At 34.7% G+C, this 9,589-nt stretch overlaps 1 pseudogene; it reads right to left on the reverse strand.

Annotated features, from left to right (window-relative positions):
* Positions 1-6,783: 6,783 nt before the first annotated feature.
* LOC117933400 lies at positions 6,784-7,926 on the reverse strand (annotated as a pseudogene).
* Between the last annotated feature and the right edge of the window lie 1,663 nt (positions 7,927-9,589).

Below are 9,589 nucleotides of genomic sequence, written 5' to 3' on the forward strand. Positions count from 1 at the left end.
GTCATCCTCAACCACCACAATGGCCAGCCATGCCCTTCACCACACGTCCATGCAGCTGGTTTCTCTCCAGAAAGATGTCCCCCCACTTAAAAAAAACGAAAAATTCCACCCTCCCCGAGTGGTGTCTCAAAACAAAAGAAAGCCCCCCTCCCCTGTTTTAAAAGGGGTCTCTACACACATACTTTAGTAAAAATCGCCAGAAAACTAATGATTTATCTTTTTTCTTATATTTAAAATTTTCCATATTTATCCATTAATTTATTTTTAAAAATTTATAAAAATTACACATTTATCATGTTAATTTGTTGATATTATTAATCGCATTAATTAAATTTAAAAAAAATGAGCCTTTATTTTGTATTTTTCATACATTTATCATCATAATTTTTAAAATCGCAAATTTTTCCCTTATAAAAAATTATTTATAAGAAAATTATTTAAAAATTATCTTAAAGAAAAATAATTTTAAAAATGTATTCATATTACATTTATTTAAAATTATTTTAAGGATTTAAAAAAAAATTATACAAGTCATAATATTTTCACTAATATAGGAGGGGGGAATGTATTTATACAGGATTTATTTAAATATTATCCTAGGGAAACAATATTTTTTTTTTTGAAAAACAAAATGTTATAATATTGTAACTAATTAGGTAAAAAAAAAATAGATTCATGTAAGATTTAATTACTACAAATTTATTTATGTGGTTGTAATATAAAAAAAATATGAAATTTATGACAGTTTGCTCACTCACAAAAATGCTCTTACGAGTTTTTCACTGCAAATGGAGTGTTTGAATGCATTATTCAATTCACTTTTACAGCCAATCATACTTTGTTATGTTTCAATTATCATATAGTTTATATAATCAAGGTTACAGGTCATCAGTTGTAACATTCACAAACGGTCAACCTCTCGGATTTTTTTAGTTCTTCACCTCTATTCACAATTACACATTAAATACTTGTGTGGATAGCCGTTGAGAGGGTCTATGGCAGGACGAAGCAATGTGGGAATGGATCACGGTTAAGGAAGCAATTTTAGTTTATTCTTATGATCTACTATGAATTTTTCCTCTTACACTTCATTTATTTCTGCTTATACAAATTTTATTTCATGTGTCATTCAATTGAAATTGTTAAAATGTATATGTAAATAATTGATGCATTATTTCATCCAAAATGTAACACATTAATTAAATTACAAAAAGTTGTCAATATATATCAATTCTTCACTTTTAATTTTACATTTATCATTTTAATTTTTTTTAAACTTTTTTTTTTCATTTTAAAATATTAAAAAGGTAAAGTTATTGACAAATAGCTAAAATATCGAAAAACAATTTTGCTTTTCTTGTTCATGGATACACCGGTAAGCCTCATCATCGACGCCCTTGTGAGTTCTAACGAGATGGAGTAATTGGTACTTGGATCGGCTCCTGTTTGCTTTTCTGTTGGACAAAAGGATGGCGGCACCACCCATTCGGAACAAACAGTTTATAAGAACCATTGATCTATCGTTGCCGCTGTAATAATTGGTGTGAAGTTTGGTGGTCCAAAAATTGAGTGGCCACATAAGCAAAGTTAGTTGATTAACTAACTGAAAGCATACCTGTTTCGTTTAGTTTTTCCATGTACTTGTATAAAAGGGTGAAGGAAGAAGAAGAAAAAAATAGAATAGAGGTGTGTGTGAGTTTTCTAATTTATAGAACAGGTGTGAGAGGATTTCGGAGTTTGAATCTTCTTCATTATACTATAGAGAGAGCTTGAAAATTCTCAGAGATTCCAGAGGGTATAAAATGGTTCATTCTTGGTGGATTTTTGGAGGTGATCTTGATCCGTGGATGTAGGATTCCAATCTTGGATCCGACCACGTAAATTCTGCTTGTCTTGCTCTGTTTTTCTAATTTCTGGTATTGTTTTTCTTTGTTTTCTATAATTGGTGTTCAATCTCATTTTATTGAGGAACTTGGATAAAACCTCAACATCTGGTAACAGAGCTGAATCAAGAACAAAGAAAGAAGAATGTCGACTACAAAGTATGATATTGAGAAGTTCAATGGCAGAAATGACTTCGGGCTGTGGAAGATGAAGATGAAGGCCATCTTGATTCAACAGGGCATTGAAAAGGCTTTACTACCTGATAAAGATCTTCCAGAAAGCGTGACTAAAAAGGAAATGCAATAATTTCAAAGAAAGGCTTACAACTTGATCATATTAAGTCTTTCTAATTAGGTTTTGAGAAAAATATCTCATGAGAAAACTATTGTTGGGGTTTGGAAAAAGCTGGAAGAATTGTACAAAACCCGAGCTTTGCCAAATCGCATTTATCTGAAGGAACATTTATATGGTTTCAAGATTGAAGAATCAAATCCAATTGATGATGCCTTAGATGAGTTTAATAAATTGGTGTTGGATTTAGAGAGTTTAGATATCAAGGTGGAGGATGATCGAAGATAAGGCAATCATTCTCTTAAACTCTTTACCTAAATCTTTGAAGCATTTTAAAGAAACCTTGAAATATGGCAGAGATGCCATTACATTTGATGATGTTCAGAATGCCTTGAATGCTAAGGTGTTGGATATGAAGACCTCTGACAAAACTAACAGTGGTGAAAGTTTAACTGCTAGAGGAAGACCTCAAAATAAAAATAACAATGGAAAATGAGGAAAATCACATTCAAGATCAAAGTCCAAAGGCAAGAAAGATTATAGGAATGTCAAATGCTATCATTGCAACAATATGGGACATATAAGAAAAATCTGCCAAGATAGACAAGAAGAAGAAAAGACTCAAGCACAAGGAAGTGTTGCCATTATAGATGATGGTTATGATAACGCAGAGGTTCTCACTGTTACATTGAATCAAAATCATGAAGAATGGGTCTTGGACTCAGGTTGCACCTATCATATGTGTCCAAGAAGAGATTGGTTTTCATCCTATCAAGAAGTTAATGGTGGAAAGGTGTTGTTGGGAAATAGCATGAGCTATAGTGTGGTTGGAATTGGCACGGTGGCTATTAACATGTTTGACGGAATGACAAGAACTCTCAAAGAAGTCAGGCACGTACTAGACCTGAAGAGAAATCTAATATCTCTTGGAACTTTGGATGAATCGGGTTATAACTTCAAAGCAGAAAATGGGAAATTAACAATTTCAAGAGGTACCATGGTTGTCATGAAGGGTCAGAAGAGAAATGGCTTATATATCCTAGAAGGTCACACATTGAAAGGTTTAATGGGATCAGTGTTAAGAACTGAAACTGATAAAACAATTCTTTGGCATAGAAGACTTGGTCACTTAAGTGATCGAGGTCTAAAAGAATTGCAAAAACAAGGCTTATTGTGTGGGGATAGCATCAGCAAGATTGATTTTTGTCAATATTGTATTCTTGGCAAGCAACACAGGTTGGCATTCAAAGCTGCAATACACAAGTCAAAGGATGTATTGGAATATGTGCATTCAGATTTATGGGGGCATGCAAGTGTCTCTACTCATGGTGGAAACAAGTACTTTCTATCCTTGATTGATGATTACTTTAGAAAAGTTTGGCTATACTTGTTAAAAACTAAAGATGAACATACTGTCTTAACAAAGGTTAATGAGTGTAAGGCTTTAGTTGAAAATCAAACTAATAAAAGAGTAAAGGTATTAAGAACAGATAATGGGCTAGAGTTTTGCAATGAGGAATTTGAAATGTTTTGTAAAAATCAAGGTATTTTAAGACACAAAATAGTAAGGAATACACCTCAACAAAATGCCATAGCAGAGAGGATGAATAGGACATTACTAGATAGAGTAAGGTGTATGTTATATAGTTCTGGCTTATCTAAACTTTTTTGGGGTGAAGCTATAATGACAACTTGCTATTTAGTAAATAGAACTCCATCTAGTGCAACAAACTTTAAAACTCCAGAAGAGCTTTGGTCTGGAAAGCCTTCTAACTATGAACAACTTAGAATCTGTGGGTGCACAGCTTATGTTCAAGAAAGTGAAGGAAAATTAGAACCAAGGTCATAGGTTATCCAGAGGGTGTTAAAGGTTACAGGCTATTAAATAAGGAATCTCATGGTGTTAAAATAATAATAAGTCCTGATGTTGAGTTTAATGAAAATGAAATGCTTTCTATGAGAACTAACACTGCAGGTACAGAGGAAGATTCTGAAAATATGAGCTTGACACTTGATAAAGACCATTTTGAGTTTGAGGTGGAGTTATCATCTCAAGATGGTCATGATAAACAAAATGATTTAGCACTTGGTGGCCTAGAGACAGAAGATACTAAGGTGATAGGTTCAAATGTTGAAGGTGGTGCAGGAACCAACTCACAAAAAGTTGGTCTTAATTATCTCTTGTCAAGGGATAAAGCTAAGAGGAACATAAAACCCCCAGACATGTTTAGTTTTGCAGATCTGATTGCCTATGCTCTATTGACTGCTATGGAGTATGAAGAGAGTGAGCCACTCTCTTACTAGGAAGCTATAAACAACAATGAATCAATGAAATGGCTTAGAGTAATGAGTGAAGAATTTGAATCCTTATAGAAAAATCAGACCTGGGTGCATGATTACTACTCAAAACATGCTATTTTGTAGCTTGTAATTAGCTCTTTTAAACACCCTTGAGTAATAATTATTACCTTTTAACTCAATTGGCATGTTAAGGACCCTTGCAATCGTTTCTAATCAAATTGTGTTAAGTTTTGGTGTTTTTGATAGCTTTTTGCTCACCAAAGCAATTTAAGAATGAGGGAGAGCTGTATATAGTTCATGGAAAAGCTTTTGGAAGCTCAAATTCATGAAGAAACCAAGCTTTGGAGCCTCATAGTCCTTTGCCAAAGTCGTTCAAAGTATGCAAGGAAAAAGCAATGGAGAGAGGAAAACAGAGTAAGGAAAATAGAGGACAGCAGCTGTAGTCTTCCTTTGCACTTTTGGAGCACTTCCCGAAGTCCATTTTCTACATGCTATATACCATTTCAAAGCTCAGGAATTCAAGAATCCAACGCTTCAAACCGTGTACGATTTGGAGCTGAAATGAGGAAGATATGGCCTTCGGAAGACAACTGCATCAACCTGAGGGACAATTTCGCACCTTGCGAAATTGGAACTTCAACATGCGAAATTTAAAGTGGATGGCAGCTATGTAGTCATAGTGAAGCCCAGCATGCGAAGTTGATTTTTCAACTTGTGAACTTGGATCTCAATGTGCGAAAGTGGATTCTAAGTTGCGAAATCAACTTGCGAAATTTTCGCAAGTCACCATGCAACGTGCGAAACTGGGATATTTGTGCCGACTCTTTTTCTTTTGATATTTTTTATGTCTAAATTTCCATTTTCTCCTTGTATTCTGCCACTCATGTAATTCCTTAGCTAGGAAGTATCCAAGGAAGGGTAAATTACCTTCCTATATAAACTCTCTTGTAAACACTGAAAAGAGGACTCTCGAGGAGTTTTCTCGAGGAGACCAACTTATGTAAATTTTACACTTAGTGAAATACAGAGATCTCTTTTGCTTTCTTTTTCTCTCTACTATTTTCTTTTTCTTGGAAGCCAAACAACCTCTGAGGATGTTTTCCCAGAGGATGAGAGGCTAAACTTTTGGTTTCTTGGAGTGAAGGAAGCTAGGTGAAAAGTCCAGATGCTAAAGTGGAAAACTCTCGTGCATTAAATACAGGTAGTTGGAGTTCATAAATGGCTTTTAAATCTAAAGTTTTGCTTTAAATCCCTTAGAATCACTTTGAATGGTCAATACATGGGAAGCTTAAGGTCTCTGTGGATACTTATTGCTAGATCCACATCAGTCCATTAGTTATCATGTACGAGCCATTGGAAAGTGGCTCAAGGTGAAGACCCTTATTGTCTAAAGCCATTAATGGAACTTGACTACCACTTCTATTGACTTTTTATGGATTAAATCTTCATTGTTAAACCTATACCGGTTCGGGAAACAACCATCCTTTATGTTGTTGTCCCCAATGCGAGAAGAAAAATCTGGAATTTCCCACTTTGCATCCTGAACTTGATCCTAGCAACCTCTAGCTCCAGGAGACTTTCTTTCTTTCATTTCTACCTAGTTCTATATTAGTTTAGTTCCAAGCACCACTTTCAAAACAAATCTTATTTTCTTTTAAACTTTAAGTTATGACAAAGGAAATCATCAGACTCAATTTCTAATCTTTAGTCTATCACTGGTAGAGTGAAAACCCATCCCTGAGTTCGACCCTAGAGCTGCTATACTATAGTAGCTTTGATACGCCAGTATAAGGTCATAGGATTTATAAATATTTTTTATTAAAATACTCAATCGGGCACGAATTAGTGCATGTAGAAAGAAAGCCAAATAAAAAAGTGGTAAGTTGTAAATGGATATTCAAGCGGAAACAGGGTGCCATTGAGAATGAACCCATAAGGTTCAAAGCTAGATTAGTGGCTCGAGGGTATACTCAGAGAGAAGGCATTGACTACACCAAAGTATTCTCTCTAGTGGTGAGACATACCTCAATTAGAGTATTGGTGTCCATTGTAGCTCAGTTTGATTGGGAATTGGAGCAACTAGATGTTAAAACTACCTTTTTACATGGAGACTTAGAAGAAAAAATTCTAATGACTCAGCTTGAAGGCTTTGAAGAGCCAAAAAAGGAACATCTAGTGTGTTTACTTAAAAAAATCCTTATATGGATTGAAACAAACCCCAAGCAGTGGTATAAAAGGTTTGACACCTTCATACTAAAGATTGGCTTCAAAAGGAGTAATTATGATGGTTGTCTCTATTACAAGAAGTTACAAGGAAGTCTGATGATGTTTGACACCTTCATACTTAAGTTTCAGTATTTTTTGGCCGATGAGTGTGAACAGGAAGAGGAGCTGCTCGGAAGCAGGCAACACAAGGGGTCCAATAGTGTTTATGTTGGACTTCAAGGCCTCCCCAGCAATCAACATCAGGTCTTTAGAGAGTGAAACCCCTTTTATCCATTGTGTGTCTTCTTGTTCATGGATACACCGGTAAGCCTTATCATCAGCTCCCTTGTGAGTTCTGACAAGATGGAGTAATTGGTACTTGGATCGACTCCTGTCTGCCTTTTTGTTGGACAAAAGGATGGCTGCACCACCCATTCGGAACAAGCAGTTTGTAAGAACCATTGATCTCTCGTTGCCGCTATAATAATTGGGAGTGGTGATCTCAGTGCTGACCACTATAGCACATGAATTGGGATGAACCTGAAGAAGTTCCCTAGCTAAATCAATTGATATAAGGCTAGCACTGCACCCCATACCAGAAAGATTGAAGCTCTTTATGTTACTCCTCAATTTGTACTTGTTAATCACCATAGCAGACAGTGATGGAATAGGTGAAACTATAGTGCAATGCACAATAAGAATATCGATGTCCTTGGTCTTAGTCCCGGTTTTCTTCAACTAATCATCAATAACAGAGAAGAGAACAAGCTCCGCTTCATCCCTTGAAGGCTCCAAGCTGGGTGTAGGAGGAAGATATAGATTTGCAGGAGCCAAACACGTCTCATCTCCTAGACCAGACCTCTGGAGAATTCGCCTTTGGAACTCAACAATCTCAGGAGTATCCTTGTTGCTGAGCCTCAAGTGTTCCAGGAGGGTAGCATGGGGAACGCGATATGCGGCTGGGGGTTTGAAGCAAGCATGGTCGACTAGGTAGACAGAACGAGGCTTGGACATGAAGTAGACGGTGCCAAAGAATATGATTATCAAGGAGGAGCCGAGAAATTGAAGGAGATCAAAGTGGAGAGAGCTCCATATTTCATAGATTTGATCAGGACCCAGATTGAGGATTTTAATGAGAAAACCCATGAGAATTGGTATGAGGAAGAAGGCGAGAATGTGGTTGACAAGGCACTGGTAGCCAAGTTTAATATACTTGAGTTTCACAGAATTTGAGAGAGTCGTCATTTTAGTGTGCAGGTGATGGGCGTACTTGAGAGAGAGAGAGAGAGAGAGAGAGAGAGAGAGAGAGAGATTGGAGACGTGAGGTGAAGCTGAGAAGCAGGGGTGGGTTTTAAAGGCAAGTTGAAGTGTGAAGTGAACATCTGAATTGGGTGTTGAAGGCACCACTCTCAGTCTCCCAACGCTCTGCTAGTTGGACCCTCATAATTACTAAAAATATCCCTCCTTTTCATTTTCACTTCTTTTTCGTGTTTTCAATTTAGGTTCTTGACTCTTTAATGTTTTTAAAATATAATTTGTAAAAGCGTTTATAAGTGATTTTATTAAGCATTTTTAATGTAAAAAGTGTTTTTTTTTTTTAAATATCAAGTATTTTAATAAAATTTAGAAAACATTTAAAAATTTAAAACATTACTTATAGTATTGAAAAATTACTTACAATGGTTTTTGAAAAACAATTGACAGATAATTATCTTAAAAACCCTTCTTAAGAAAATAATTTTATTAAAAGTCCGTTTGACAATTATTTTAAAAAACGTTTTTAATCTTTCTAATACTTGAATAATAAAATTTTTTAAATGTTAAAAATATTAGAAACGTTTCCTAAAATCATTGTTAAATGAGCTCTAAAAATATTTTAAGTACAAACACTCCTAAACGCACTCTAACTCATTGTAAAAATAGTTTGATAATATTTTACAAAGTAGATTTATTTAAAAATTTAGTATATATTACTTAAAAATAATTGTATATTTAATATTTTATAACTATTTTTTAAAAACAACTTCTTTCGAAATAACTTTATAAGAACTATTTTTTATAATAAAAAAAAATCAGCTACCATAATTTTTAATTTGGAAAACAATTTTATATTTTTAATATCACTACTAATTACTACTACAAAGTAAGGACTTCACACTTCACACAGAATGAGTGATGTAATAGATATATTATCTATGATTCTACTTTTGTTTCATCAAATATTAATCCACTTTAAAATTTTCATTCATCATCAATTATGTATCCATCATCATTCATGGTTGATTGATGCATCCAACTTGAAAATGGGATTTGTTTTTTTTTTTTTTTTTTTTTTTTTTTTTTTTTTTTTTTTCCCGGTTGTGTTTGCAGGCTGCTATATGGAAGATATATGGTTTTGGAAACCCACGTATCTTAAATATGAGATGTGCTTGTTAATAGGAAAAATATTATATTTCTCATGCACTATATACTGTTTAGGTTTGCATTTCCAAAATTGCCCTTTAATGTTTCCTTGTCAACAGCCACCAGTCTCCATGTCAGCAAGCAGGTGCACAATTTAATAAACATCAAAATCTAAAACTTCAAGCTATCAAATCTGAAACCCACTAAACACCTGCCCCAAGAAACATTTGAAAGTTAGGAAACTCTCTCTGTCACTTCCTCTCGTTTTGCCCTAACCCGATCTCAAAAAATTCCCATTTTTCAAAGCTTGTTTAATACACGAAGGTAGGCATCCGATCTATTTATTGACGTCCTGAGCAGGCGATGGATACCCATATTCCAAAAGCCGTCTTCGTCTGATTTTGGTCTAACCCTAAGCATCTTTCAAAAACCTTCATCTTCTGAAAACCCATCTTTGAGGCATATCTTTATATTTCTTCATCAAATGTTGAATTTTTTTTAAAGG

This window comes from Vitis riparia, chromosome 16, assembly GCF_004353265.1.
Source record: "Vitis riparia cultivar Riparia Gloire de Montpellier isolate 1030 chromosome 16, EGFV_Vit.rip_1.0, whole genome shotgun sequence".
NCBI classification, from domain to species: domain Eukaryota; kingdom Viridiplantae; phylum Streptophyta; class Magnoliopsida; order Vitales; family Vitaceae; genus Vitis; species Vitis riparia.